This window comes from Salvelinus sp. IW2-2015, unplaced genomic scaffold, assembly GCF_002910315.2.
Source record: "Salvelinus sp. IW2-2015 unplaced genomic scaffold, ASM291031v2 Un_scaffold1159, whole genome shotgun sequence".
NCBI lineage: Eukaryota > Metazoa > Chordata > Actinopteri > Salmoniformes > Salmonidae > Salvelinus > Salvelinus sp. IW2-2015.
Window position 1 is genome coordinate 161,842 of NW_019942758.1, and position 13,060 is coordinate 174,901.

At 42.1% G+C, this 13,060-nt stretch overlaps 1 pseudogene; it reads right to left on the reverse strand.

The window, feature by feature from the left end:
- Positions 1–332: 332 nt before the first annotated feature.
- LOC112069930 (melanin-concentrating hormone receptor 1-like) lies at positions 333–5,638 on the reverse strand (annotated as a pseudogene).
- Positions 5,639–13,060: the final 7,422 nt, after the last annotated feature.

Consider the following 13,060-nt stretch of genomic DNA (forward strand, 5'->3'; position numbering starts at 1 on the left):
TGCAAAAACTAGGGATGCAGAAATCTGGAAACTTTCCCAAAATTTCAAGGTTTTATAGAAATCCTGGTTGGACCATTTTTGATTTTCTTGCTTATTACTTCCTGATTCAGGGAATCTTTCGACCGGACTTTCTGTAAAACCAGGGGATTTTTGGAAAGTTACCGGATGTTTGCAACCCTACCCTGTACAGGGGTCCATACATTGATTCAATACACTGTTCCTGCCTGTACACTGTTCAAATTCAGTGATGAAATACACAGTTCTTCCTATACATTGGTCCATAGATTGTCCTCATGCACCGTTCTTGTACACTGATCTCATACCCTCTTCCACTGGCCACACCAGGTCTCCCTCGGTAAAGAGGTCTTGTTCAATAAAGGCTCAACAAAACAAAAATGGTCATGCAACAGGCCTCAGTGGTCGGCCATATTGGCAGGCAGCAGCTCCCTGGAGCTCCGATCCTGCTGGGGTCTGTCAGTGGTCAATCTCAGACTAACACTACCCTCCGTGGTGCTGGTGGGGTTGACCCGGAACTTCCTGTGGACCGGCCGCATGGCCACGATGAGCTGCCTCTTGAAGGTCTCACTCAACACAATGTAGAGGAACGGGTTGATGCAGCTGTTAACGTAGCCCATGCTAATGGCTATGTTGTAGGCATAGGAGAAGGCTGGGCTGGGTTTCTGGACTCCCACGTGAACCAGCTGGAGGATGTAGTAAGGGGCCCAGCAGGTGAAGAAAGCCAGGCAGATGGCCACCGCCATACGGGTTACTTTCTTGGTGCGCACCCTCAGGCTTCTGGGGGGAAAGGGGGCCACGCTGGTGGCCATGTGCTTGAGGATCTTGAAAAAGACTACGCAGATGATGAGAAGCGGCAGAGAGCGAAAGCCAAGACAAACTGTTAGAGAGTGAACCAGTAGATGTCGGCAGACATCAGGTCGCCAGGCAGAGGCATGAGGCCCGCGTACATCCACACCGGGATGATGGTCAGCAACGACAGCATCCATACTAGAACGATAACCGCGGTTGCCACGCCCGGCGTCCGAACATAGTTGAAGCGGATGGGGTGGACCGTGGCCAGGTAGCGGTCCAGAGTCATGGATGTAGGATGTAGGTGCTCACGATCTGGCTGTTGGAGTCCAGCGCGGTGATGACTGTGCACATAGTGGCGCAGAAGCACCACGAGCCGTTGCCCATCAACTGGTGTATGAGGAAGGGCATACCGACGAGGAAGAGGAGGTCGACGATGGACAGATTGAAGATGTCAGGGACGGTCTGCTTGGCGCGGCAATTGGTCTTCTTCAGGATGGTGTAGATGAACATGCAGTTACCCATAATGCCCAGGAAACAGATGATGCCGAATATGGTGGGCAAGATGGCGTTGTTGTAGTAGGCATCATGACCCAAGAGCAGCAGAGGAGAATGTTATTAAAATACCGGTATGATGTGTCATATATCCATAAACCAGAACTGTCAAGTATCAATTTACATAGCCTGGCTGCCGCGACCCAGGTGGTACACTCTTACATGCTGACCACACCGTTCGCCTCGCGTGCGTGAGAGTTGCAAAATAAATGTACACATACATGTTATTCAATCATTGCACCCACACTGCTCGCACCCGTCAACGAGCGTCTGCTCTAGGCGTTAAAATAGAACTTGGTTCTATTTGTGAAGCTTAAGTCTCTCCTCTCCTATCTCCTCATTGGTTTTTAGGAGCATTTACCCACGTGGATGATTGAAAGATTAACTGAGGTCCACACTCCAGTCCAGTCGGTAGTAGCAATGCACCTTAAAGTTGGTTGCCAACAGCCATATAAAGTCCAAAGAAGAAGAAGAAGCCTGAAGGAGGAGAGATTACTAGAAAACAAACTTTTACCCTTTTATCTGAGGATTAATTGTTGGAGTAGAGGACCTTGTGCATTTCAGGTAAAATAACAACCAAATGTTTATATCCCAGGATAAATGAGTGTTTCCACCGCTACAGAGTCCAATGGCAGCGAGCCTTAGTTTGGAACTCGGTAGTGAGTGTTGCAACCGAGGACAGACAATTTTTATGCGCTACGATTCAGCACTCAGCGGTCCCGTTCTGTGAGCTTGTGTGGCCTACCACTTTGAAGCTGAGACGTTTTTGCTCCTAGACATTTCCATTTCACAATAACAGCACTTACTGTTGAGCAGCTCTAGCAGGGCAGAAATGTGATGAACTGACTTGTTGGAAAGGTGGCATGCTATGACTGTGCCACGTTGAAGGTCATTGAGCTCTTCCGTAAAGGCCATTTTAGTTTAGTTTATTAATAAGACCATTTTAAAAAACAAGCACACATAAAATTTAAAAGCCATACATGCACATGAATAAAATCATCGAGGATAACACACAATAAAGTCTGGGACTTATTTCCATTGTGGTCCTCGAGACAAGATGGCTATACAAGATCGAACACAGTATGGCAGTGAAATAATACAACAAAAACATAAATGAAGAACATCTATCTCATCATTCCAGTTACATCATACGGGTTATTCATATGGCCACAGAGGACATCAAACATATTTTAACTTTATTTTTAAAGCTGTCCAGAGAGGACATTGTTTTTACAGGGAGAGGCAACTAATTCCATTCTTAGGCTCCAGTATACAAGAAAGTACCTTTCCCAGCATTACTCCTGAACCTGTATAAGCACACATCAGCCACACCTGATCTGGTGCTGTGATTGTGTGCATCCCTAACAAGAGGAAAGTAATCACTTAAATATCTGGGCGCAGGACCATAAATACTCCTGTAAACCAAACCTAGTCTAATCTGGGACACCCTAGCCTCAACAGGCAGCCAGTTTAGTTCCTGAAAGCAGCTCCTGCCTATGTGAGTACGTGGACTCACCTTCAAAACTACCCCGATCAACTTATTCTGGGCTATCTAGAGCTTCCCCTTCATAAGTTTAGATAAGCCCCCAAACCAGGAAGTACTAGCATAGTCAAAATGGCATTGAATGAGGGCAGTAGCTAGCACTTTCATAGGAGTCCTTATCAAGCAGCTTGGACTTTCTAGCCATAAACTTAATCCTGGCATTAACCTTCCCTAGCACCTTATTGGCCATGCTCACACCTCCCAAGCTTCCATCAAGGATACATCCCAAGTAGCTAACAGAGGTTTTAGTAGTCAGCACCTCACCCCCTAACTCCACTCTGATTTCAGACAACCCACACAATTTAGGTCTGGTTCCAAAAATAATTGCTTCAGTTTTCCCTAAGTGCAGAGATAACGTATTATCTCCAAGCCATTTTCTAATGTTAGTAAGCTCTGTGCTAAGTATGCTCTCCAACATAGTTTTGTGAGACACCAGAAGTGTAGAGTCATCCGCATAAAGAAAAAGACAGCAAGAACAAGCATCTTTCATATCAATAATATACAATAAAAACAGCAGAGGCCCAAGCACGCTCCCCTGCGGAACGCCACAACTCATTGGTTTTGCCTGAGACAGTGAACCATCAACCTCTACTACTTGCTCCCTTCCTGATAAATAGGACTTTACCCAGCCTAGAGGGATACTGCTTAACCCCAGTGCCTCCAGTTTGGAGATTAGAAGACAGTGGTTAACTGTATCAAAGGCCTTCTGTAGGTCAAGCAGTACCATTCCACACAGATTTCCCTCATCAATCTCGTTCCTGATGAAGTCAGTCAAGTAAAGTAGACATGAATCAGTGGAGTATGTTTTTCTAAAACCCGACTGAAAATCATACATTAGACCCTGTGTGTTAACATATTCATACATTTGCTCATGTACAATTCTCTCCAGGAACTTTGATGTTACACAGAGGATAGATACAGGCCTATAATTCCCAGGGTCAGACTTTATCCCCTTCTTATACAGAGGTATAACTTTAACTTGTTTCATGTCCCTGGGAAAGGTGCCTTGTTCAAGAGAGAGATTAACAATATGTGTAATACAAGGGCCAATTTGCTCAGCAGAATTTATTAGAAACCTTGCAGGAATATTATCCAGGCCTGTGGCTTTGGAGGATTTAAGCTCTGCCAGCATACTGACTATGTTGGCTGTTGCTACCTTTGCAAAAGAAAAAGAGTTTGGCTGAACCCCTAACTCTACATRATACTTCTTGACTTGGTTGCTTCCATACAAACCAGAACTGGTGGGCAGCTTGCTAACCAGCTTGCTGGCAACAGAAGTAAAAAAAAAAAGAGTTGAATTCATTGGCAACCTCTGCCTTTTCATATACCATCTCCCCTTTGATGTTCAGTCCAATACTGTTTAGTTTGTTTTTGGTAGTACTACTACAGCCTAGTTCCTTAAATTATTTCCAAAGCTTTTTAGGGTCATTTTTGTTTTCAATTATTTTCTCAGCAAAGTAACCCCTCTTAGCTTCATCCATCCTGCTCTGTGCTTCATTTCTGTGATGTTTATATAGGACAAAATCATGCTGCTCTTGAGAGTTCTTACATTTCTTAAAGGCCTTATTCCTTGCTTGGATAGATTCTAGAATCTCATGATTAAACCAAGGGCTAGATCTCTGCTTTACCCTGACCCGTCTAATGGGAGCCATCACATTCACCACATCAAGGAACCTACATTTAATAAAGGCTTCCCAGGCACTGTCTACCCCTACACTATCTAGCACAGGTGACCAGTCAATTTTACCCACTTCCTCCCTAAACTTTTCTACACAGTATTTTTTGAGTCCTCTGATTCTAACAGTTTTGTGACACTTGAATATATCTTTAAAAATCCTCCTTGTGCAAAATGTAATAAAATGATCACTGATTCCATATACTATTACTCCACTCTGCGATATTTTAGATTTATCAGACACCAATATTAAGTCAATCGTACTTTGCACTGTTTCACATATCCTGGTGGGATCTTTTATAATTTGGGTCAGAGCAAGTGATCTACAAAAGTGCATAAATACATTGTGGGTTGGGCTATTCTTTTTGCAGACATCAGTATTGAAATCCCCTAACAAAATGATTTCCTTCAACAGGGAATCATTACAGTTTGACGACACAATTTCAAGACCTTCATAGAATGCATTCTGCTTGGGCGACCTATAACACACCCCCAACAAAATCGGCTTGGTTTTGGGAATGCAGATAACCAGCCAGACAATCTCCAGATCAGCGTTTAAATATGATCTGACGTTAAAAGCAATGTCTGATCTTACAAACACACATATTCCCCCACCGTTCCGATTCCGATCCTTCCTGACAACAGAGTAATTACCTCTCAATTTCTGAGTCACAAACAGATGAATCCAACCATGTCTCAGTAAAACATAAGACACCCACCTCTGATTTGCAAACCAACAGGCGTATCTCATCGATCTTCGGTAGTAGGCTTCTGACGTTTAAGTGCACAAAATGTAAGCCCTTCTTCCCAAAGGCCTCATTGAATTCCCGATCCACTTGTAACTCGCCTCCCACCTTCCCACTGCCCTGCCTCTGGTGGCCTCTCTGTCGCCATGGAGCACCCCTCCCCAGGTGCCACTCCATCGTCCTCACCACCATGTCCTCCGTCACTCGCCTCTGGTTGCCTCCGCTCCGCTGTGGACCCCCCTCCTCCGGTGCACTCTCCACCCTCGGTAAGTCCTCCGGTCCCACTCCACCTTCAGTGCTCACACACCCCATGGGTACAGCACACCGACAGCAACGGTAAGCTTCATTGACCCCATGTCCAAAGCTAGAGTCGCTGCATTTTAAATGAATCCACTGCGCGCATTCCAAATATTCCAAAGCTTTACTGTTACTCTTTATCCACCGTTCGCAAGAGGAGCATGGGTGCATAGGCCGTTTGATGGGGTTCGTGATAAAGTGAGGTCCAGGGCATTGGTGGATATCACCCGATAAGACAAGGCATAGAGTTATTATAAGATCTCCACCATTCATTTGCGATTTCAGACTGGATTTTGATGATCGTTTTGGTTTGTGCCAAGGTCCTATGAAAGTTTGGTATATAACATTCCTTCCAAATCCGAAGTGCTGGATCCATCAAAAGTGTTTGCATGACTGAGAAGTTGCTGAGAATTTACTATTCTTTCATCTAAATAGCAGATGCAATTATTTCCAGTAACATTTAAAACAAACAAATAAAATAAAAGTGCTGCCACCATGCCGAACTTGCCGGTCGCCATCTTTTTTCTTCTACTGCCAATGTTTGTCTTTGGAGATTGCATGGCTGTGTGGTCGATTTTATACACCTGCCAGCAATGGGTGTGGCTGAAATAGACAAATCCACTCATTTCAAGGGGTGTCAACATACTTTTGGCCATGTAGTGTATAAAGCGATCTGTGCATTTGAACAAATGCATAAATACACCAATTTGTTTACATCCCTGTTAGTGAGCATTTCTCCTTTGCCAATATAATTAATCTACCTGACCGGTGTGGCATATCAATAAGATGATTAAACAGCATGATTATTACACAGGTGCTGAGGAGTATTTCTGTCTAATAAAGCCCTTTTGTGAGGAACAACTCATTCTGATTGGCTGTGCCTGGCTCCCCAGTGGGCCTATGCCCTTCCAGGCCCACCCATGGCTGCACCCCTGCCCAGTCATGTGAAATCCATATATTAGGGACTAATGAATTTATATTAACTTATATGATCACTTAAATATCTGGGCGCAGGACAATAAATCTTTTCACTTGTTGCATGTTGCATTTATATTTTTGTTAAGTATACATATTCAAATGTAATATCTCTCAAATTAACATTGCTGATTACATACAGAAATAAAGTGGTAACTATTCCAACTTTGGAATTTGCATAGGCTCTTGAGCAACTCATACACCTCTGTTAGCCTCATTGAAGCAACAAAACTGTCAGTGTTCAACTTTAACATGTGACGACAATACAACAGAACAGACGAACAGGAATGACATTTACTCTAACGGGTGGCCGAAAATAGATCTAACTTAAAGCCACACCAGTACTTAGCCACACCTCCATGGTTCCTCCAGGAACCAGTAGCTACATTGAACCCTTACAGGTTCCTCCAAGAACTCAAAAAAACGAAGGTGCAAATATGAACCATTGACTAGCAATGGTTCCTTGAGGAACTCCAGGGTTCCTTGAGTCACTACTAATTCTAAGACTGTACACAGCCAGGAAGAGCTGTGACTCACTGGTCTAGAGGGGAGGAAGCATTGATTTGTTCTCTCAAATATAAACCTTTTTCCTGGGGCGTTGAGATCTAGCTTTATACAGTGCCTTCAGAAAGTATTCACACCTAGGGCTGTGGCGGTCACAACATTTTCGTCAGCCGGTGATTGCTAAGCAAATAACTGTTGATGTCATGGTAATTGATGAACAAAGACATTTAACATCTCCTGGCTTTGGAACATCTACATTTTAAAAAGTCTAAATCCATGTAATACAGCCTACATCTTCACAATAAATCCATTACTTATTTTAGACAGGTCTAAAGAAATATGATATGAAGAAAATGTAGTCTATTTCAGAAGAACAGAATAGTTGTCCTTATGTTTGGTCCTGATCTGGCTATGCCAAATGGCTGTGGGCTACACTAGTACATTTAGCAGGAGAGATTTGCTTAGAATTCCATGGCATTATTTTATATTATTAAGAATACAATTGAACAAAGCTGAATAAAATAGAAAGGATATTTTCACCAAACGATTTTAGTGAGTGCACACATGCGGCTATTCTGTGTTGAGTGGTTAAAAAAGAAATATGTACTCCTATATGCTTAATTTAGAGTTATTCATGTAATTTTAGTTGTTCTACAAACGTTGGGCTATATGTTTATATGTTTTATACATTGTAAGGCTGCATGATGCGACTAATGATTTGATGATTTGAAAAAAGTTGCTTGAAAGGCATGAGCTCTGCTTAATTTGAGCAGGCTGTACACACTTCATCAGTCTCTCATTCACAATTTGACAAGCACTTGATAATGCCTCATTTCCCAGCGGCATCCCCTCTATGCATTTAAATAGTGAATGGAGGACGCTTTTCCTGTGGTTCATATTCATGCCAGCCAGGTCGGCTATACTCCTGTTGTAAAGATAAGCAATGTGCTTAATATTAGGAAAGTTCAGAAATAAATATAGTAGGCCTAGCCTATAGAAAGCGGATCAATCAATCAGTCAATCAATCAAATGTATTTATAAAGCCCTTTATACATCAGCCGATGTCACAAGTGCTGTACAGAAACCCAGCCTGATGGGATCCTCCTCTTTTTAATAGAGGCCATTACTTTGTTTACTCCCCCAATTGCATAGCCTATAGAAATGTTGCGCAACATGAGCTCTCATGAAGTGTTTGATTCGATTTTCGAACACATTTGCATTTATGTCAGAGTGTTTAGAGGGACAATAGAGTGCTGAGTACCAGGCAGTTAGCAAGTTTGGTAGGCTACTAATGACCATCAGCAGCATCAGAGCTTGGCGAAGCCTAATTACGTGACTAAACGGTCACGTGGAATGTGTCTGTCTCCATGACTCGTGACCGCCAGTGTGGCAGTAATACGGTCACCAGAACAGCCCTATTCACACCTCTTGACATTTTACATATTTTGTTGTGTTACATCCTGAATTTGAAATGGATTAAATTGAGATTTGTTGTCACTGGCCTACACACAATACCCCATGATGTCAAAGTGGAATTATGTTTTTAGAAATGTTTACTAATTAATTAAAAATTTAAAGCTGAAATGTCTTGAGTCAATAAGTAAAACCTTTTTAAAGCCTAAATAAGTGCAGAAATAAAAATGTGCTTAACAAGTCACATAGTAAGTTGCACTCTGTGTGTGTGATAAGTGTTTAACACGATTTTTGAATGACTACCTCATCTCCATGCCCCACACATAAAATTATCTGTAAGGTCCCTCAGTCGAGCCGTGAATTTCAAACACAGATTCAACCACAAAAAACAGGGAGGTTTTCCAATGCCTCGCAAAGAATGGCAGCTATTGGGTATCCCTTTGAGCATGGTGAAGTTATTAATTAAACTTTGGATGGTGTGACAAGTCACTACAAAGATAAAGGCCTCCTTCCTAACTCAGTTGCCAGAGAGGAAAGAAAACGCTCAGGGATTTCCCAATGAGGCCAATGGTGACTTTAAAACGGTTAGAGTTTATTGGCTGTGATAGGAGAAAACTGAGGATGGATCAACATTGTAGTTACTCCACAATACTAACCTAATTGACAGAGTGAAAATAAAGAAGCCTGTACAGAATTTTAAAAAAATATTCCAAAACATGCATCCTGTTTGCAACAAGGCACTAAAGTAATACTGCAAGAAATGTGGCTTGTCTTGAATACAAAGTGTTATGTTTGGGGCAATTCCAATACAACAGATTACTGAGTACCGCTCTCCATATTTCCGAGCACAGTGGTGGCTGCATCATGTTATGGGGTATGCTTGTATTCGTTAAGGACTAGGGAGATTTTCAGGATAAAAAATAAACTAAGAGCTTAGAACAGGCAAAATCCTAGAGGAAACCCTGATTCAGTCTGCTTTCCACCAGACACTGGGAGATGAACCCACCTTTCAGCAGGACAATAACCTAAAACACAAAGCCAAATCTATACCAGAGTTGCTTACCAAGAACACAGTAAATGTTCATGAGGGGCCGAGTTACAGTTCTGACTTAAATCTGCTTGAAAATCTATGGCAAGACCTGAAAATGGTTGTCTAGCAATGATCAACAACCATACAGAGCTTGAAGAATTTTGAATAGAATAATGAGCAAATCTTACACAATCCAGGTGTGGAAGGCTCTTAGAGACTTACCCAGAAAGACTCACAGCTGTAATTGCTGCCAAGGGTGATTCTAACATGTATTGACTTAGGGGGTTGAATACTTGTGTTTTTCTTCCACTTTTACTGTCACGGATTTCTAAAATAGAACCCAGAAGCAGACCAGGACAAGGAGAGTAGGACGAAGGTGAGTATTTATTTACAAGTTTAAACGTAGAGGTAGAAAGATCCAGGTGGCGTAGCGGGCAGCGGAGGTGAGTTGATGGRAKTGARTARGCAGATCCAAGGGAGTAACAGAAGCYACCRACGACCAGGCAGGGATGGGGTGAGTGTTCCRGGTGAATGACTGTAGACAGAACAAACGGAGGTAAGTTCAAGGCAAGCAAGACGTACAAAACAACAAAACAAACTATCAAACTGGAGGCTGATACGCTGGCACAACATACTGTTCATGGCTAACGATCCGGCAGGGAATGGATGTCAGGTCAGAGCTTATGAAGTGGAGGGGTGATGATCAGGACCAGGTGTGCAGATAGCTGATGGGATACAGGTGCGGGTAATCAGAGATCTGCCAACTAGCTACGTCGCCCGGCAACCAGACAGGGTGCGTTCCAGGACAACGGAAAAACACTCCAGGAAAGAACACAGGCAAAAACAGACTCAGGAAGCGGGATTCGTGACATTTACATTACAGTGTTTTGTGTAGATTGTTTACAAAAAAATTACAATTAAATCCATTTTAATCCCACTTTGTAACACAATAAAATGTGGAAAAAGTCAAGTGTTTTGAATACTTTCTGAAGGCACTGTGTTGCTATACCACATTCATATCAGCTCGAGGGATCAGGCGTCTTGTTGAGATCTCTCACTGTTTGGATTTGAAAACAGACCCCCTCATTATCAACGCATCATGGCGACAACATCAAAACAGACTTTCCAGACTCTGAAGTCAGGACTTTGGTATCAGCCAAAGCAGAGGAACATTGTAATAAATCCTGATATACAGTATAGTAGACTAAGGCTATCCATAAACCAAACCTGTGAAGATCTTTCAGTACCCAGTAATATATATTTCAGTGCCCTTGGTATGTGCTATATTGACAAAAACCCAATAACATAGCTGCTACTGTATGTGTGTGGTGACTAAAAGTTCACAGGAATTTTCATGGTTCTTTTGAGATTAAGGTAGAGTGTGAGCCATTCAGACGAAAAACAAGTCACTCAAAAAGGAAAAGGTTGGCACTAGCTGTGCCTTCAGGAAGCTAGACAGATTTTCATTTCCCTCTGAATAACAAGTTTTACACAGAGCAGTGAAGGAAACCAACCATTTAACGTCTTCAAGGAAAAACGAATGAAAACAAAAAGAAGATGACTGTAGCTTTCATTATAGCCTACATTATGTGTGCCATAATAAGATCATGTGAAATCATTGTAGGATATGAATCATTTTAAAAACGCGCTAAAATGTCCTCCAGTGCAGTGACCTTTACACTCTGGTTGTTTAATTGCTAAACTGAATAGCCTACAGTAAAAATATTTTAAATCATGATAAATGCTTACCTGTTGAAGCTTCAGATGAGTTCACTGCAACCGGCGAGGTGTTATCATACAAGACCGACACATTATAGAAATCCATTGATAACTTCCGATGTAATCTCAATAAAATCTGGGTAAAGAAAAAAATATCAAGTGTTAATTAATGCTCAGGGAAAATTCTCAAGTAGTTAATAATGCAACTGTCTTGCTGTTTTTAAATAATATTGTAGTGGCTAGAACTGCCTTCTGCAGTGCTATAATGTCCAAAAGTTATGGATGGAGTTAGAAAGTTGGCTGTCAGAAGTTTTACAATATAAATGTACTTTTAGTCCGTCTATATGCATATTCTGAGGTACCAGAATGCAATAGAAAAGAATTACCTTTATAATAAAGCTAAGCATGCATATCATCACATTTGCGTAGTGGCATAGAGCAGTAGAGTAGAGGCACTTACAGAAGTTACATACATGGGAAGAAAATGTTGTGGCCTAGTGTCCGGGAAATGTTGGGCCTTTGTCACGACTTCCACCGAAGGTGGCTCCGGAGGTCGTCGTCGCCGGCCTACTAGCTGCCACCGATCAATTTTTCCTTTTCATTTGTGTCTGTCTGTTGTTGTTATCACCTGTGTCTGATTAGTTAATTTCGGTGGGTTTATTAACCTCCGCTGCCTGCTAGTCTTTGTGCGGGATTATTTTGCTGTGTTAGCTCTGTTAGGGGTGCGTGTTTGCGCCACAGAGTTTTTTCCCCTCACAGTCGTTGTACCGTTGGTACTGTGTTAGGAGTAGAGGTTTCTCCTCCGTGTGTTTCGTGATTTTTCCCGCCTGTTGTTGGTGGGTTGGGACTTATAATAAACGACTGTGCAAACTGGAATTCCTTGCTCTCCTGCTCCTGACTCCTGCACCTACCTCTTCTTAGGAGGCACCTAACAGCCTTTTATAAAAGCATTTCATGCAATTCTACGTCATTTTACACGACCGGAGACTTTGGCATAATCGTTTTTAATGCTGCGTTTAAAAAACCTGGGAATTATGAGTTGTGAAAGTCTCCGACTTCAGTGTGTTCAAGACAACTGAGAAATCGGGGAAAAACAAGTTCTGACTGGGAAAATTCGTTTTGAAAGGTCATCCAACTCAAAATTATAGTCCAAAAAATGCTTTCTAGTTTCACTGACTCACCCAATGATGCACAGCTCACTTGCTGGTGATGGCATATGAGCTCATAGCAAAAGCCTTTCTGTCTCTCGCTCTCTCGTTTTACTTGGTAAAACAATATTTGGAAGTTGATCTGATTGCTGTTGGCAATTCTGGACGCCCGATGTCTATAGTGTTGCAGGGCAGTAAGCATGATGCGATGTTAATTGCTTAATTCACTCAGGAACCACGCCTGTGTGAAAGCACCTGCTTTCAATATATTTTGTATCCCTCATTTATTCAAGTGTTAAGTCCATTTTTGGGGCAATTACCTGTATGTAGCCTATCAAATTATATGCATATTTTTTCTCCTGTATCATTTCACAATTTATTCTAATTTTGTACCACTAGATGGCCAAGTAATCCCTGCTATGGAGTCCCTGTTAAAATTACACACCTATTAGGCCTACATGTACCCTACACCTTAAGACACAACTACAACAGGTGAGGTCTAGAGCCTAACTACATTTTGTCTTCTACTCTTCACACATGCATATTCACGCAAAAGTGTGTGTTTGTGTGAGAGAGAGATCATTAGAAAACTAAAAGATAATTACTTGTCACATTGGAATGAACTAACCAAAAAAACTGAACTGGAAT